We start from the raw sequence: 20,059 nt of genomic DNA, 5'->3' as shown, positions 1-20,059 counted from the left end.
ACACAGCAATTTTTGTTCCAGATTCATTGCTCCAGATTCAGTTCTCATCGCTCCACTTGTGAATTCACAGGCAGCACAAATGACATAATCAATGAGATCACTAGAGACATCACAAATCACATCGCCACTGACATCAATCATAACATCACTGAGTCACTAAATGATTGGTTTTGAATTGCCCCACTTCTGCAGACCAGCCTTGCTCCCTGACTCGCTTGACTGGCTATATTTGTAACACACACTATACCTATCAAAAAGTATCTTCTGTGGTGGGGAAAAATAAATACTGCAAAATCACTATGGCCTGGTGGTGTTTCAGTTCTTTTTCCTGGGTGGGGATCTCTCTTCGTCTCAGAAGTTTTCTCTTAGAATTCTTCTCCCCACCTTCTGCTAGGACATTTCCATGGCCGTTTGGTAGTTTGGTCTTGTTTTTGTCCTCAGCCCCTCAGGTAAGCTGATAGGGTTCTTCCCTCCTATCTTGGTGTGTTTCCCAGAGACTTTCCTAGACAGGCTGATGCTGATTCACTGTTTAGTGGATTTGGTAACCCCCACAGGCATTGGGAGATTACACTTCACAGGATGCTGGGGCAAATATGTGAAATGAATATTGAGAAAAAACTCAGTTGTCATGAGCTTGTGCAATATCTCATATGCTGTTACCTTGTTAACTTTACTCCAGATCACCAGGGATTTCAGCACAGTGTCCAGCCATGCTTTTCAAGTCTGGGTACACTGGATGATGCTGTCCTAAATTTGCTCCAGTACTTTCCAGGGTTCAGCCCAAACCTTCTCATTAGAGCTTCTTTAATGTCAGGATAATGTGTGCAGTTTACAATGTACAGGGCTACGACTGTGGTTTTACCCCCATAAGTTAATACTCCTATCAAAGTAGCACCTTAATGCAACTTTCACATTCAGGTAAAAGGTATTAAAGTCAGAAGATATTAACCACTGTAGATACTTGACATTAATTTCCAGCAACCACTTATAGGTCCTCACAAGATTTTGGATAATTATGTTATGGCACACCTATTACCTCTATTCTTCTGATCTTTGATCTTATTGTCATGATGTGGGAGGCTGGCCTGTTCTGTAGTGGGTACCTTGGGTACTTACACCTTATACCAGGTCCAGTTAACCTATATTAGTGAAATGTAGTAGTGTTCTAGCAGCTTAGGCTGATAGGGGTAGCTATAGCAGAGCAGCTTAGGCTGTACTAGGCGACATGCAACCCTCATGGAACACCATCCATAGTTACACAGTTCTTATACACCAGTAAAGACAATACTCAGTTTTACCAAAAATAAAGGTATTTATTTGGGTGACCCAGTACCAAAAATATCTTAGAGACAATACTCTTTCTGGGGGTAAGTATTATCCACAATATATACACTAGACACCAAAATTAGACAGGTAAATAGTCATAGGACAATGCAAACAGTAGGAGATCCTATAGAATGCAATGGGAGGAAATAGGGCTAGGGGCAACACAAACCATAAACTATAAAAGTGGAATGTGAATCACGAATTCCCCCCTAGACAAGTGCAGTGTGTGCAGAATCACTGGGAGAGTAAGAATACAGTAAAGGTAAGTAAATTACCCCACCCCAGAGCCCAGAAAAGCAGGAGTAAAGTACTGCAAGTTTCCTTAGGACACACTACACCTCGTTTTTGGGATTTTGCAGCAGTCAACCAAGTCTGCAATGAACAACTGCTGGATTATTGGACCTGAAGACCTGCAAAGGAAGGGGACCAAGTCCAGAAGCTGAAAGAAGTTCCAGGATGGACAGGAGCACCTGCCAACCCAGAAGGGGGTGCAAAAGAAGAGACCCCAGTTAGTCGAAGACTGCAGAAATGCACCCTAGGAAGATGCCAGCGGGTTCCTGCATGATGCAAAAGATGTGCTATGGCATGAAGATTGTTGCAGATGAGATTTTGTGATGGAAGGTGCCAACAAGCCTTGGCTACGGCAAAAGTGAATTTTTCATCAAAATGGCACTGGATGGACCCAGGATGGACCTGGGGGCTTCAACTCTGTGTGAGGAGGAAGAGGCGTCTCTCAACACTTTAGAGAGCCCTCAGGGTGCCAGTCAGCACCCCAGAAGCTGCAGGATCCGGGTTCAAAGGAGGTGCAAAACGCAGTTGATGCAGCACAACAGGAGAAGGTCCCACGCCGCCGGAGAACAACTCAGCAAGTTGAGCATCGCAGTGTGGAGTGCTGGGGACATGGGCCAGGCTGTGCATGAAGGAATTTTGCCAAGAGTGCACAGAGGCCTCAGGGGGAGAATAAGACACAATACACAGAGGTACCATCGTTCTCGGGGAAGACAAGGTCTTACCTCCTCCAAATTGCATCAGCAGGACTTCAGGACAGTCTACATCGATGATGTCCACCCTCTGTGTCCTTAGAAGCACACTCGTTGCCGTGAGAGGAGTCCTAGGGTACCGGTCGTCACCTTGGAAAGTACCTGCTTGGAGCAGGGGAGTGACTCCGTACCTCCACAGGAGATTTCTTTGGTCCTTCTGGTGCAGGATGAAGACAGGGAGTGCCCAGAGCATGCACACCATGGAAACTGTTGCAGTTGCTGACTTGGAGCTGAGGTTGCTGAAGAAAAGTGTCTCTTGTAGACACTTTGTTGCAGTTACAGCGTTTCTTGGAGCAGGCTGCAGTTGATCCAAGGTCAGAAGAATCTGAAGTTGTTGCAGAGGATTCCTGAAGGAAACTTGCAAGCAGAATCTGAAGAGAACCCACAGGAGAGACCCTAAATAGCCCTGAGAGGAGGATTGCCTACCTTATCAGGTATGGACCTATCAGGATGGGTCTCTGACGTCACCTGCTGGCACTGGCCACTCAGAGCCCACCAGAGTGCCCCCACACCTTGCAAAGCAAGATGGCTGAAGTCTGGGACACACTGGACTGGGGAGAGCCCAGAGTGGGCATCACCCCTGGGGTGGTGATGGACAGGGGAGTGGTCATTCCCCTTTCCTCTGTCCAGTTTCCCGCCAGAGCAGGGGAGAAGGGGTCCCTGAACCGGTGTAGACTGGTTTATGCAAGGAGGGCACCGTCTGTGCCCTTCAAAGCACTTCCAGAGGCTGGGGGAGGCTACCCCTCCCCAGCCTGTAACACCATTTTCCAAAGGGGGAGGGTGTAACACCCTGCTCTCAGAGGAAATGCTTTGTTCTGCCTTCCTGGGACTGGGCTGCCCAGACCCCAGGAGGGCAGAACCCTGTCTGTGAGGTGGCAGCAGCTGTAGCTGCAGTGCAAGCCTCAGAGAGCTGGTTTGGCAGTACTGGGGGTCTATAGTGGAGCCCCCAGGATGCATGGAATTGGCTCACCAATACCAGATTTGGAATGGGTGGACAATTCCATGATCTTAGACATGTTACATGGCTATATTCAGAGTTATCATTGTGAAGCTACATATAGGTATTGACCTATATGTAGTACACACGTGTAATGGCGTCCCCGCACTCACAAAGTCCGGGGAAATGGCCCTGAACTTTGCTAGTGCAAGGGTGTCCTCACACTTAGTAACTTTGCACCTAAACTTCAGCAAGTGAAGGTTAGACATATAGGTGACTTATAAGCTACTTAAGTGCAGTGAAAATGGCTGTGAAATAGTTTGTGCACTATTTCACGCAGGCTGCAATGGCAGTCCCGTGTAAGGGTTTGTCTGAGCTCCTTATGGGTGGCAAAAGAATTGCTGCTGCCCATATGGATCTCCTGGAACCCCAATGCCCTGGGTACCTAGGTACAATTTACTAGGGGCCTATAAGGGGGGCCCAGTATGCCAATTGAAAATTGTAAATGAAGTCACTGGCCTACAGTGACAAATTTGAAAGCAGAGAGAGCATAAGCACTGAGGTTCTGATTAGCAGAGCCTCAGTGAAACAGTTAGGCACTTTACAGGCATACACATTAGGCCATAAATTATGAGCAGTGGGGTCCTGACTAGCAGGATCCCAGTGAGACAGGCAAAACACACTGACTTATAGGTTTTTATCTATGAGCACTGGGGTCCTGGCTAGCAGGATCCCAGTGACACAGTAAAAACACACTGACACACACTCACAAACAGGCCAAAAGTGAGGGTAACCATGCTAGAAAGAGGCTACTTTCTCACACATGATATTAAGGAAGCAAGGAACAATTATTCCATAGAGGTGAGTAAATATTATCCTATGGAACTTCAAGTTCGCTAACTGTATCCCGATAAATACAGGCGAAAGACTGCATGAAGTAAGTTGAGTGACAGTATCTGATGTTTCCCTAGTCTCTAAACAACAAGGCAATAGCACACAATTGAGATGCAATAAGCTCTGTTATATGATTACTGTGTGTCCCAAGTGCTGTCTGAAGGTACCTAATACAGGAGAACACTTTAGAGAAACAGAAAACGTTGAAAAATTGACCCTTTTGCCGTCATTAATACTTTACAGAACCATTAGTGGGATGTTAGCCAAATTCTTCATCCTGCCATAGAGCTTCACAAATCTAATTCCAGATTTTGTGACAGGAGATGATTTGATCCTGAGATAATCAACAATGATTGCTAAACCAAACTAGACTTCTCCTCTTTCTGATGTCATTATATTTGTTTTCCTCTCTTTACAAGACTACAGATCTCAATTCGGCTCCAAATTTCTCTGCATCCTCAAATCGTTCAATATCGTTAGCAAAGTAGGTGACGTGATACTGAAGATGGCAAACATAATAAGGGGTGGTTTTCAAATTAGAGGATAGTATATGAAAAGGGACTCAAGAAAATAAATTGAAAAGTGTTGAGATTGCTGGGTGCCGCACTCAATATAGGAGGCAGGTGAGAAAGTCAGATTCATCACTACTGCAATAATTAGAGGCATATTATTATTGACCGATGGACAATATGACAAGCAATACATAAACCTTCCAGAACTAGCACCATTTGACCCTGTTGAATGGATCTGCAGGTGTGCATAAATAGTTCAATTATCATGTTCCCTGCAGTCTTTCTGCTGAGAATGAAACCTTCCTGTTCAATACAGATCATTCAACTCAGAAGCAGACTTAGCCAATTCATGAGGATTGTTGCAAGAAGTTAACTGTCCATATTCAGTATTTCATGCTGAATAAGGAGACAGGTCAATAAGAAAAGGGTTCAGTGTGATTTCTTTTAGCAAAAAAACATGTTATAGTAGCGATTCCCCAAGAACAGGAAATGGGTTCCACTCCACCTACAGTGTGCTAGTAATTGGACAGGAATTTCCATAGGATATAAATAGAGAAGACAAAATGGCACTCGCATTTGTTTGCATGGAGGCTGGATCTCCGCTGATCAGGCTGAACTGTTGGTAAAGGGTCCACAGCTTTGTACAGATCAGAGCGGGTGAGAAAGATGCAATGCTTTAGAATTTGGATTGGAGTATTTTTCACCTAAGTTTTGGTAGTTTGGAAAGACATATTACGTTTTGGGAATTTTTCTAATTTGGGTGCTTGGAGCGGCACTTAGAAAGGGTGAAGGGTGATATCTTAATTGCAATGAAAACTACTACTAGTATTATCATTATTTATATTATGCTCATAATGTGTGAGGAAGGTAGTAAGTCTAACAGTATTCTGTTAATCTACCCCCTTGTACATAGCTACTAACATGGGTAAATTCAGCAAAAGCTCGCCAATGGAACTGCCTCACAATGGATTGTTTTTTGCTCTCACCATTTGAGAAGGTAGGCTCGATTCCAGTTAACAGGAAAGATGTTTTTCTACGTGTTTGCTTGTAATTTTATACTTTAATCATCATTTTACACGCATGATAAACTCCATGAGATTACTGCAAAATTTCTTTGCAATTAAGTAAAAAACATGTTTTCGACAAAATAATTTTTCCGATATCAGATGAAACAATTATGTTGTTCTATTGAAACTGGTGAAAGAGATATTTATTGTTTGAAGAATTATTGGAACTGCTTTTTTCTGAACAATTACATGACCCTGAGGAGCCAGGAGTTTAAGGTGAAAATATATGTATAATAAATTAATGTTGGGTGTCTTTATAATTACAGAGGACTACGGTTTATGATTTAATGCAATATGAAATAAGAAATTTTAAGTTAACAAAACAATGATTTTACTATCACAGAGCCTAGTACGGTTGGTCTAGTTGACTCATGTCAGGGTAGGCTGAGAAAACTTAGACATGACAATTACAAGCTGTCTTCTCAGACTTTTGCAATTGTTAGGTTTCATGTTTTTAACAATTTTAGTATGTATAAACCTTTCGACTTTACCAGTATTTTAACTGTATTATTGTTTAATTAATTTTGCAGCCCTGATGAAGAGGATCACACCTCAAAACACATGCTGGCTGTTTATGATGATTCCAATAAAGACTGATTTTGTTGAAAAAAAACAAGTTTGGGATTTTACTGAATGTGATCATATTACGTGACAACTTTACATCAATCTTTGAGTGTGAAGAGTATTAAGATAAATGTTTACATCCAAATAGGGTGATATAAGCTAGTTGAACTCAGACTGCGGGGTTAAATCTTGAAGGAAATAGTGCCAGATATATCTTAAACCCTGTTGTTGTGTTTGTAGTCCGCTCCAGCGCAAGTTACCTGGAGGCCTGCCAAAAAAAAGTGCAATGACATGATTCCCCGGCTAGACCCAATACACCACCAAGGCAAAGGCTAGGGCTTGGCCCCACCAGATCCATGGTGTGCAGGAAGTAGACAAAAAAGACAGGATGCAATGCGAGTTCCATCACCTTTTGACCGAAATTAGTAAGTGGAGTCTGGGGAAAGAGGGAAGGGTTCAGGAAAGTGAGGGGGAAGTAGTAGATGTCACTTTTTAGCTTGGTAATGTGGTGTGTGGTAGGAGGCGTGACCACCTCATTTTATTAAGTCCTGGGACTAGGTAAACTTGATGAGGAAGATTAAGACGAGGTCTTGCTAGAGAAAGACTACGAGGAAAGTAGTGACGTCTTTGTGAATGTTCAGGTAAAAGAACACATGAAGCTGCAAGAGAACTAGAGGCATGGCTGAGATACCAGATAATTATATCATGCAATCCTAGCATCTTTTATGCAATACTAAGATTTTTTTGCACTCTGAGAGCTAGAATCCTAAGTAAGTTCATCATATTATATGACGCAGCTCTTGCAGGTCTGTGCTTTCCTTTTACAGATCACTGTTTTGACATTTGTTTATTGAATTGAACATAGTAAGACTACAACTCCCAAAGGCAGTAAATTGCAGGACAAGAAATAAGATCCCCAGGTGATTTGGGGGTCATATGGTAACCTTAAACTATGAAAAATGATGAACTAGAAGCTGTGGTGTAGCTGTAGGGGAGGGAAGTATCAGGTTGTTAGGTAATTGAAGAAAGTATGCATCTGAGGTTGTAAGAGATAGATGGAAAGGAGAGTGGGGAGAGAAGAAAAAGAGTTAAAGCTGCTAGATACATAAAAATGAATGTAGATTTTAATTTATTTAGGTATTTCATAAATACATATTTATTTATTTCAAGATTGCACCTAAGAGGACATTAGAGCACTTTATGCAAAACACATGGACGCTATGTTTACAACTAAAAATTCACAGTGGCAATGTTTAGTTAAAAGGGTACCTCACTCAGCACTTTACCTCACCCAGCGCATTGCAAAACCTAACCACAATGCCAGACACCTATTGGACCCACTTTTCTCCTTAGTCAGCAACATCAAATTTGACAATCCAGCAACTATGATTAGGACAAACCACACCCTTGTTAGTTCCAGCACAACCATTCCACATCATCATAGACCTACCACCCTCAGAACCATCCACTGCAGCTAGAAAAGCATCTCAGAAGAGGATTAGGCTTCTTCCTTCTCTGAGAACCGGCCTAAGCACACCTGTGACTTGCTGAAAGCCATCAAAACATCAACAGTTGGATTAATGTATGTGCCAACACCCTGGCTCTCTTCCATGGCAACATAACAGCAAGAGCCGGACCACAGGCCAGCTGGCACATAGAAGAGCTCAGGCTGACAAAGTGCCACTACAAGCAACAGGAGCAAAAAATGGACAAGTCGAAACACCAAAGATAAAAACATCTTCAAATCAGCACTAAGATAAGGAACATCTTCAAATCAGCAGAAGATACAGAACACTAAGTGCATAGCTCTTGCAGATCGCATTGATGACAAAACTAACAGCAACAAGAACATCTTAGCTATCATCAAAGATTTCATGGTGCCTCCTGCTGCCTCCAGCAGCATCATTGCCTCCCAAGACCAATACAAAAAGCTCTCCGAATTCTCCTAAAAGAAAATCACCACCATATACAGCAACTTCAACCCTCAACCCAACCCTGTCACCATCACAACTCAACTTCCCATCCCAGGAGATGAACAAACTCCTACCTCATGGCCTACCGTCGCCACATTGAAATCACCGCTACCATGGAGACCATCCACTTGGAGGTTCCATCTGACCTTAGCCCCAACCACGCATTCACCAAAGGAATCCTACCAATCAGCAAAGCACTAACATCCATCTTCAATGCCTCAACTTATTCAGCTCCATTACCAGACACCTGGAAACATGCCATCGCCATGCTCCTGGTCAAGAAACCACCTCCTGACCCAGACATGCTTTCTCCCTACAGACCCATCTCCCTCCTACCATACCTGGCAAAGGTATTTGAGAAACTAATGAACTGATGCTTCACTAACCACCTCAGCAACCACTAGCTCCTCAACACCATACTATCTGGATTCAGACCCAACCACAATCCAGAAACAGCACTCATCACAGCCACAGATGACATCCGCATGATCCTTGACAGAGGAGAACAGCAGCCCTCTTTCTCTTGGACTCTCTGCAGCATTTCACATGGTCTCACCCCATCCTCATCAGGCGCATGCACAAGATTGGCATCCAAGGGCCTGCTCTCCACTGGATCTTCTCCTGCGTAACAGAACACGAGTTGACAGCCTGGCACCTTACTCCTCAAAGTCTGCAAACTCATCAGTGGAGTGCCTCAACCCTCATTGCTCACCCTACCCTTCTCATCTCTTACATGACCCTTCTGGCCTATGCCATCCACACACATGACACCAACATCTTCACCTATACATACATCACATCAACATCTTCTCCTACGCAGATGACATGCAACTCATTCTCTCCCTCTCGAGCAAGACCCCCCAACTCAAGATTCAAGTACACTGATTGCATGACCAAAGCCACTAACTGGTTGAAAGTCAACTGTCTCACGTACAAAACCAACAAGACAGAAGTAGTGAGCTTTGGCAAGAACACTTTACCATGGGATCCAACTGGTGGCCAGATGAAATTGGATCCACACCCACAACCCACGCCAGGAACCTGAGCATGATCATCATTAGCAAACTGGACGTGACCCCGCAAGTCAACACCATCACTGCATTCTGCTTCATTACCCTGAAGATGCTGGGAAAGACCTTCAAATGGTTTCCAAGCAACACTAGAAAAGCTGACCCTTGTCACCGGCAAGTTGGACTATGGGAACACTGTCTATACCATGATAGCTAGGCAACTCATTAGACTACATCAAGATCTCAGCAGCCAGACTCATCCTCAAACTTGCATACAGAACTCACATCACACAACACTTCAAGAAACTATACTGGCACCTGATAACAAAACATACTCAATTCAAACTCCCCACACATACATTTAAGGCACTAAACAAATTATGAACCCACCTACCTAAACAGTTGCATCTCCTTTCACCAATCACCTGGAGATTTCCACTCCGCAGGACTCCTATTCGCACACATCGCATGCCCAGACAGATCCAGATCAGGGGGATGGGCGATATATTACACTGCTCCTACAGCATGGAACAACCTCTCACTCCACATCAGAGCCTCCTCCTCTCTTCTTGAATTCCGCAAGAAGGTGAAGATCTGGCTTTTCTGTTAACCAACCTACCATAGGCATGGTTATGCACATGCATCTGCTCATTTCCAGGATATCCTTGTAGGGTCCCCTTTGCTATTTGGGTAGCAATGTGCATCAATAATCAAGATTTAATTGATCCCATCTGACCTCTGGGCCCAGGGGCACCTGCTGCACCATTGACAGCTATGACCCTGCATCTGATTCAAGAGTAAGTCATTTTTAGGCGATTTGTGAAGGGTTTGAAAGAGGTCCACCTAATATCCAGATGAATGTAATCCACATCTTCAAAGCAACACTCAAGCAGGTCTCTAAGGTGTCTTTGTGTAGTAAACTCAAACACTCAAGGTGCAGGTAGACTTCATGAGTTTATTAATCACAGACCACCATTAGAAGAAAAGCTACCAGCCAGCTAGCAGAACTCCAGGAGGCCTGTGGCTCCTTGGCAACCAGAGAACCACGTCACCTACGATGCAGAACTCTTTCCACACCTTCTCCACCTCTAACGAAAGTCATCTGACAAGGTGAAGCATTCCATAAACACTCAACATCAGAAATCAAGATCAGCCCACTACATTTATTTTCATCATCTTCATCTCAAACAATATGACCACTGACAGTTCCTAGCTGATACACAGCTACTCTCCATCTGTTCCATGTTTGACCATTATCCAGTTTGACATAATTCCCTCTAACAGCAATGATCTTGAAGCACCCTTTTGTCCTTCTCTCCCAGACTTGACTTCCACCGAATCATCTTCAATTACCCACCTCTTTTCATTGTTTACTTATGATTCAACTCTTTCCCCTTCCCCACCAGTCATTACTGCTACTGTCAACAAAGTAGGCAACAACTTGGTTTGACCCACTTGAACTTTCATTAAGGAAAACAATGTTTTGCCTGTTATTCTATTCAAGTTCCCTCTAGGTGCAGCAACCAGCTCCATAACTGCCATCTCTACATCAATTCTATTCTTAACTGCTATCTTGATCACACCATTTATAATCCAGTTGTTTTTTTCAACAGGCCCATTAGACTGGGGATTGTAAAAAGACATTCTGCAATGTCTTATGCCATCACTCTTCAAGGATTGTTTCATCTCTTCAGATGTCAACTGGGTGCTATTGTCTGTAGCCAGATATGATGACACACCCTCAAGAGCAAACATCTTTTGAACACTCCTTATGGACTAGAAGTTGTAATGTATTTCTTAAACTCCATCTTCACCAAATATGTATTAATATCCATAACAACATGAAAAATCTCAGATTGTGAAGTAACACATACATGGGACCAGTGAAGTTCAAACACACCTTTTTCCAAAGGTGGCTTGGATTGTGTGTATGTGATTCTACATCAGCACCCACTTCAAATCTTTTCTTGCTTTGCTTGTAGACATTGTACTCATTAACGAGTTGTATTACCTCTTCAAACATTTCAGGCCACCAAAACTGTTCCTTGACTTTATTGACAGTTACAGACTGTCCCAAATGATCCTCACAGGCAATGGTACATCCTCTCCTTCTTAAGGAACAAGGAGGTACAAACCTTTTCCCTATGTGTCAGTACTCCAGCTCCCACAATGCTCATTTTGTTTAATGTTTTTACAGAAGGTCTTGCAGCAACACTGGAATTATTCTCTCTGTCACCCTCCTTGCCCAGCAACGTTTTAAGTAGAGCCAACACTTTATTTTTGTCTTCTGCCTCAACCATTCGTTCTTACTGAATTCCCCATTGCATAATGTTACTAAATCCTCTGCAGCAGTCACAGCTTCATCTCCAAAGGTTTCCCACTCATCAACTAAATCTGGCACAGGTAATCTGGGCAAACAGTCCATGTGTCTGCTCTTCCAACCTGGTACATACTCTATTCTATATTTGTAGCTTAACAGAAGGGAAACTACCCTTACTAAACTTTCAGAGTCATTTGAACCACCTCCAGTTGCAGGGCGCAAATTAAAGGTTTGTAATCAGTGAGTAACAAGGTCCTGAAGAGCTCCTTTGCCCAACCTCCTGCTAATGTCTCTCTCACTCTATGAAGAGTATTTGCGTTTAGTGTCTGATAAAGCATGAAAGGCAAACGTGACAGTCTTTTCAATTCTTTTCATTTTGATTTTGTGACAACACAGCACCTAAACCCACTGCACTAGCACCTACAGTGATTATGGATTTGCCATTGATGTCAAATGGCACTAAAATTGTTGCATTAGCAATTTCTCTTTTTCAGTCTGAAATGCTGCCATTTACTGCTGGAGCTAATCAAATGTTGCCCCTTTCCTAGTTAAGTTTCAATGGCTCGGTTTATTCCAAAAAGATTACATTCAAACTCAGTGTAATATTCAACAAAGCTATTGAAGAACCTCAGACCTTTGTCACTTTGTTCAGGAGCACCCCATATAGATTTAACAAAGTCAGCTTTATGTTTAACCCCTTGCTTAAATATAATATAATCTTGGTACTCAACCTCTTTCTTTAGGAACTGGCATTTCTCTTTACATAACTTTAAACCTGCTTGGCTAATTTTTTCTGAAACCAGTTTCAGGACCAAGTTTTGTTCTTCGATCAACTTACCAAAGAACAAAATGTTGTCCTGAAAAAACACAACTTGTTTCTGATCTTTGAGAAAATCAGTTTTAGCACATTGAAACATACCAGACCAAAAGGAAGGTGATTTAACTGAATCACATTCTCAGTTAATATGAATGTGATTCTTTTTCTAGATTCAGTATGCAATTTGACCCTATGGTATGAACTGTGAATATCTAGGGCCTCATTTACGAGGCCCGTGGCACAGGGCAGTGAAGCAAGTGCCTTGCTGTGCCACACTGCACCACAGAGAAATGGCAGAAATGCGCTGTATCTACAAGATACGGTGCATTTCTGTCCACTCCCACGTGCTTGCACACAAATTGCTACCGAATGCCAAGGCAGGCACCCTTGTGCAATAGTGCAAGGGTACCTGCTTTGTGGGGATGATTGTTTTTGTGCAGGAAGGTAAACCTTCCTGCACAAAAACAATCACTAGAGGTGTTTTCCTCTTTCTATGTGTATTGCAGAATACAGCACACATAGAAAGAGGAAAAACAAGGAGAAATAAAGATATTTCTCCCCGTTGCATCACTCTTACGCCACCCCTGAGGTTACGTAGGAGTCTGATGCATTTCTAGACTTGTAAACCTGGGAATGCATCAGATTCCTTGGGGTTTCATGGATGTTGCATGGAACACCCAAAGCAACACCCATGAAATGCCCATTTCACACAGTGTTATGGTTGAAAGGGGTCCATATTTGCAAGGCCATGATAAGCCACGCATGGTGGCTTTATGTGGCCGCATGGGCTGACAATCTGCCCCACCGGAGCATAAAAAATAGCTACACTCTGGTGGTGCACTGTGCTGTTAGGGCCTCGTAAATGAGGCCCCTAGTTTTGAGAAATACTTCCCATCCTTTAACAATAAAACCATTTCCCCTATGTTGGGTAGGGGAAAATTGTCAACTACGATGTTCTGGTTAAAATCATGGAGGGTAACACAAACTCTCAATCAATCTACCATCAGATTTCTTCTTTATAACCACACAGGAGATGTCAACTCTGCGGATTTCACCAGTTTTATCACCTTTTTCCAACATATCATCCATCATCTTTCTGACCTCCTATCTAAGGGCAACTGGTATTCTCCTGGGTTTGTGTCTGACTGGGTCGGCATTCTGTTGCAGCATGATTTTGAGTAGATACCGTTTAAGAGTCCCTAACCCTTTCTCAAAAACACATTTGGCATTATCTACAATCTCTTTAACGTTAGTATCCTTCACAACCATGACTTGATATTGACTACAGGGATTTATATGAATGTGGAGATGATATTGATGAGATCAAAATGGGAGGCCCTAACTTAGCAACATACAGTTTGTCTTGTATCGTTCTACCTCGAAAGCTGATTTCAGACCACGTGTTCCCTCGGACATCAATATTACCAACTTGATAGTCGGTTGGGTTGAGACAAAACCGACCTGCCCCACGTTTGTACCCACAGCTAATCAGACACTATGGTGAACATTGTACCCAAGCCAACCATGAGGTCTACATGTTTACCATTTATCACAAAATCAGCCTTGGTCGTTGATTTCCTTCTTAGCGCCTCCTGATCATTTCTCACACATAACACCCTTTCTACATTCTCAGTTGATACAACATTGGCTTTGTTCCTGGCCCGACACATCCTGGCGAAGTGACCTTTTCTTCTTCAGCATTTTCTGTATTCTTTGTTATAAGCAAAGCATGCTTTCGAGTCTGAATTGTGCGATGTACTTCCACACCTGTTACATTTTTTGCCCATTTCATATGTTTTGCTCCCACTGGCTTAGTTTAAGGAGGACCTTCCACAATTTTTTGTATTAACCACATTTATTTCTTTATTATCAAGATCCTTTTTTGTTCGACCATGATTGTTGTTACTTCTTGGTTCTTAATTTGCTCTTTAAATTCAATTTCTTTCATGCAAGCAGTGAACTCTTCAATAATTTTAGCAATTTTGATTGCCTCTTTAAGAGTGGGATTTTTAGCAGCTTATAGTCCCTCCTACATTTTCTTGCTGGAGCACTGGAGAAAAAAGCTGGTTCTTAATTAATTCATCTGTCATATTGACAAACTGCCACTTGATGGCTAGCTCACGGTTACAAACTCTTCTACTGATTTTGTGGTTGAGTTTAAAACTTGTGCCTGACCATGGCAATGTTTATTGATTTTGCGGATCTTACATCTAGTCGTTGTTTGGCTTACGTATATGGGTCTGGAATAGGTTGGCCTTGCTGGTCTACTGCCATTGGTAGATACTTAAAAATGTGTTGGCCTTCTCTACCCGACGCACTGATTAATAATGCTTTATCCAGTTGAATTAAACTTGTCATCATCTAGTTCCACTAAATAGTTCTCAAAGGTGTCAAGCTACTGTTGGCATTCTATGGGAGGCGGTCCAGGAACATACGAAGCTGGGCGGTAGTATGATCCCTTGATTAATTTCCACGTTCATGAAGTATAATTATTATTTTCAAAGTACAATGTGTTACCACTTTTGAACAGTAGATGGCAGTGTGAAGTTGTCGTGAACTGGTTTCCTTTGAAAAAAGTCTGTATTAGTTTGTACTTCCTTCATTTTTCTGACGAGCTAAAGTGTTGCGCTACTTAGCTTGAATCTCTTCTCAGTAGTGTTACAGAGAGCACACAAGTGGTGGCTTCAGGCTATCTTGCAAATGTAATCACTGATATAAGCACTTCCCCCTGTCGTGAGTCTAGGGTAGAATAGGCTCACAAACAAATAGCCAACCCTGATATCTGTCTTGATTCTCTTTTTATATTTTGCTCTGGTGCCTGCTGTCGCCAAATTGTAGTAAACTCGAACACTCAAGGTGAGGGTACATTCCTTTAGTTTGTTAATCGCAGACCACCTTCTGGAGAGAAGCTCACAGCCAGCCTGCAGAGGTCCAACTGGCGTTGTGCCTCCTTGGAAGCCCGAGAGCCACGGAATCTATGAGTAGAAAGGTTCCTTGAAGCACCATAAGAACAGACCGCAATTCCAGCACTCTGTTTCAGCAATGTTTTCCCAGGGGGAGAGTGCGAAGGTGTCTGCATCTGTCTGAGATTTTTTGTTTGAGTTCCAGGCAGGTGGGACGCCCTCTGTGGAAAGAGGGAGCGGAGGCGGGGTCCAGAGAGAGTTGAAGTGACACTGAAGCCGTGAGCAGACAGCGGAGGAGAGAGGGCCTAGGGTGAGGTAGAACTGTGGAATGTGAGAAGTAACTGCGCAGCCATAGTGCGGTGGGAGCGCGAATTACAGGAAACCACTACAGACCGTCACCATGACAATGAGTGTTGTTCTCCCCAGCTGTGACCACCAGGGCCAATGACATCAGGGCTGCGGGGGCAGCAGCTGCTCACTTCGAGGCTGACCTGGTCTGCTGCTGACTGCTGCTGTAAGCAGGGATATGTAAACACAGCAATGGAAGCACTGCGGACGCTCGGATACAGGTACCGTGTGATTTAAATTCTATGTCAGGACCAGAGGCGAGGATTATGCTTATCTTTCTTCACTTTTTATTCAAACAGCAAGTTCAAAGTTAAAGAAAAGAAACAAAAAACGGCAATGAGCTCCACGAGACTGCCACCATGGAAACCGTCATGCAATGAGGGTCCAGTGTTGCCGGCAGTATATATATCCACGAGCCTGTCAATCTTCCTCTTTCTTCACTGCTCAGGACACAGATAAGTGCCTTTCTGCCTCTGAGCGTTGTTTGGATTACGCGCTTTGTTTTTCACGCGTCACTGCTTGCGCATGTTCTTTCATTGAAGTTTCCCCGTATACAGTGTAATTGCGGCACGTCTCCTCAGCGCAGCAGGCTTCTGCCCGAGCGCTGTTTTTTCCTCTCAGGAGACGCGTCGGGCCCTCTAGAGGGCGCGCGCTTAACATTCCTAACATTTTTCCTACTCGCGTGTTCAGCGCTCGGGTTTTCTCGACGCTCAACACGCGTTTTGTAGCAGTTTGGAAGCACATTTAAATCTAGGTTTTTTTCCCCATCCAGCGGACCCCGTTTTTTACGGTGGTTGTTACCCCAATTGGGAAGAATAGTCATTTACATATTTTTTAAAAGCCTTTGGCTCCTGGCAGAACTGGATAAAGGGGGTTTACCCTTTGTACATTTTTCTGGGTGTGTTTTCTGTCATTTCATATGAGTCACAGGATGCAGTCCACTCAGGACAATGAATCTATCGCCAATATGTCCCCAGGGGAAGGCCCTTCTCACTGTTCCCTTCCCCCAGGAATGGATATATTGTTTTCTCAGGCCATTTCTCAAGCCCTCGCTCCCCTAAGAGATAGTGTAGCGCAACTCACGGAACAAGTTTCCAAAGGGACGGGCATGTTTGGCGCGACGGGGATGGAAGGTATATCCTCTTCAGCTCCCAAGAAAACGCTCAAGCGCGACGCGGGGCACCTTGAAGACGTTTTGCTTTTATCTGGTGCCTTCAGTAAGAGTGCGCGCGCGCACAAGCACATACCCTCCCGGGAGGGCTAATTACCCGGCGTAATGGGTGAAAAGCTTCACCACAAATCGGACCTTGATGCTGGGTCTCAGAGAGGCATCACTGGTGACTCACATGGGGATTCCTCCTCAGTGGAAGACGATGAGGCCGGTCGCCCTTGGCGCCCGGGAGCTTCATGCAGGAAACCTTAGGTTCAGAGGACTCTGGTTCAGACATGTTTGAACCAGAAGGAATTTATCATCCTCGTTCGTCGGAATGGATACCAGACCACAAGGTGGCTGAGTACGTGGCAGCAAAAATTAGACAACCTCTTGATAAAGAGGTGCGCTCCCGATTGAAAGCGGAATGCCCTCGTCCAACACTAATGGACAAGGTAGCTGCCACGCCGGATATCGATCCGAAGTTGTGTACCTTTTTTTCCAAGTACATGAAGGACCCTAAGAAGGGTATAGATAGGTCCTGGAGGACGTGCCAGGACTAACTCCTGGATGTGTTAGGGCCCCTTACTCAAATAATTCAACTGGCAGAACGTGCCAAACAGTCAAACTCACCCCTTCCAACTGACGTTGTAGCGGGGTGGGCCCAGAGAGCGGTATGTCTCCTGGGCAACGCCAACTGTGCCCTCTCTGCTGAAAGGCGCAGATCTTTACTTATAAAAATTGACCCTAAGTTGTGGGAACTTTCTAATTCGGAGGCAGGGGCTATTGCCCAAGGCAACTTATTTGGTGATCCTTTTGTGAAGGAATTGGGAAAATTTGTTGCCACCTTTTCGGCACTTGACAAAGCACAAACGTCTATAAAGAAGATTTTTCCAAATAAGGTTTTTGGAGGGGCCGGGTGAGGTAGGGGTCGCTCTTCCGGCCGCCATTTCCAACAAGGCCCGCTGCATACAGAAACAACGGTTGGCGTGACGGTCGCCAGGGAACCTTCTACCCCAACAGAGGCAGAGGAAAAGGCAGAGCGCATAGACTCGCCCGGGGAGCAAGTAATGCCCCAGGAGGACCCTCGGGTGAGACTTATCCCTTTTTCCCCTCAAAAATTTGGAGGGAGGTTACGTTTATTCAGAACCGCTTGGGAACGTCTCACCTCAGATGCCTGGGTACTTCAAACAGTCTCTGTTTTTCAAATAGAGTTTTGGAGAACCCCAATCCAGGACTCTCTACCCATTCCTTTAGTTTTTTCAAGGGCAGAATCCAATCTCACAGATACGGAGGTTCAGGATCTCCTACAGAAAGAAGCCATTTGTGTCACGTCCTTGCATCCCAGGGGTTTCTTAAGCAACATCTTCCTTGTGGAGGAAAAGGACAAAGGGTTTCATACAGGCATTTAAAAATGGAGGGCATTCATTTACTCCGAGATCTCCTACTGAAAGGGGACTGGATGGTCCACCTGGACCTCAAAGATGCTTATCTCACAGTCCCGATTTTTCCGCCTCACCGCAGGTTCCTACAATTTCAGTGGAGGGACCAGGCCTATCATCTTCGACACGGGGTCACATACTCCGAGTTAATCTCCCTCTCTATGGAGGCAAAGACGGAGTTACATTGGTGGCTGGACCACATGGAGGCATGGAATGGCAGGGCCATCTTCGGAGCCTCCCCAGACCTAGTGATAGAGTCGGATGCCAGTCGCCACGGTTGGGGAGCGCGTTGCGGAAACATCTCGTTCGGGGGACGCTGGACCCCTCGGGAGCTCGAGATGCACATCAATTGTCTGGAACTTCTTGCAGGCTCTTTTGCGATCAAGTCCCTAACACAGGACAGAATTTCCTGTGTGGTTCTCCTACGCATGGACAATGTCTCAGTGGTTCAATACATCAACCGCCTGGGGGGGACACGTTCGAAGGCTCTAGCGGATCTAGCAAAGGATTTTTGGCACTTTTGCCTTCAACATCAGATATCTGTCACAGCAGAGTATCTCCCGGGGGATCAGAACGTTGTGGCAGATTGGAGTTCCCGTTACCTAACGGACACCAGCGATTGGCAATTGGACCACATGATTTTTCAATCAATAATGAATCGATGGGGTCCCTGCTCAGTGGACCTGTTTGCATCCAGATGGAACGCCCACCTGCCTCTGTACTTCAGCTGGTGCCCAGATCCGGAAGCCGCAGCAGTGGATGCATTTCTCCAAAACTGGGAACCGCATCTGGGATACGCTTTTCCCCCATTCCTCCTTATCCCGAGAGTTTCTGCTCAGGTTTGTCGCCAGAGAGCGACAGTGGTTCTGATAACCCCGCTTTGGAGATCCCAGGCGTGGTTTCCAACTCTTCTGGAGCTCTCATGCGAAGCTCCAATTCGCCTTCCGGTCTTCCCCTCAATTCTACGAGATCCAGCAGGAGTATTCCATGCCCTAGTTCTCCAAGGCCACTTATATCTGGTGGCATGGAAGATTTCAGGTATCGCTGGCAAGATAGCCGACTTTCACAAGAAGCTAGGAAGTTCATTTCACAAGCTTGGGCACCTGGGACACGTAAACGATACAGGTCCGCATGGAGTAGGTTGTCTCGCTGGTGTATGGACAAACATTTCAATCCCATGGGGGCCCGGGTTACCGACATCATAAATTTTCTTGCAGAACTGGCGGAGTCAGGTTTGGCTTACTGTACGATAAACTCTTTTAGATCAGCCATCTCAGCAGGTCATCCTCCTCTTGACGATCAACTGATCGAGGAACATCCTTGGATATGTAAACTCCTTAAAGGTATTCGACTTTCCAGACCTCCACAACCTAGATATTCGGAGCTATGGGATGTCAACCTAGTTCTTAATTTATTATCCTCGTGGCAGGATAATCAATTCCTGTCTAGAAAGGAGTTGTCAGCAAAACTGGCCATTCTTTTATGCCTTATTTCATGTAATCGGATATACGAGCATTGGATATCTCTGCTAGAATTTTTTCTCCAGAAGGAGTAACTTTTACGATCTCTAGGAGGACAAAAAATAATACAAGGTCGGTATCTTACCCCGCTTTCCCTAGCGCTCCTAAGTAATGTGTATTACGTTGCCTCAAAACCTATGAGAACGTAACAATGGGACTCAGACCTCCGGGGGAGAATCAACTTTTAATTTCATTAAAGAAACCTTTTAAGGCAGTCTCATCCCCCTCCATCGCCA

The 20,059-nt window shown here is 44.4% G+C and overlaps 1 protein-coding gene across 1 annotated transcript in view; it reads right to left on the bottom strand.

Annotated features, from left to right (window-relative positions):
• Positions 1-20,059, bottom strand: part of CHST15 (carbohydrate sulfotransferase 15) — a 466,150-nt gene that overhangs the window by 79,904 nt on the left and 366,187 nt on the right. The window lies entirely within an intron of this gene.

The sequence above is a fragment of the Pleurodeles waltl genome, chromosome 6 (assembly GCF_031143425.1).
Source record: "Pleurodeles waltl isolate 20211129_DDA chromosome 6, aPleWal1.hap1.20221129, whole genome shotgun sequence".
In the NCBI taxonomy this organism is placed as follows: Eukaryota; Metazoa; Chordata; class Amphibia; order Caudata; family Salamandridae; genus Pleurodeles; species Pleurodeles waltl.
This window is presented reverse-complemented; position numbering and strand designations above follow the sequence as displayed.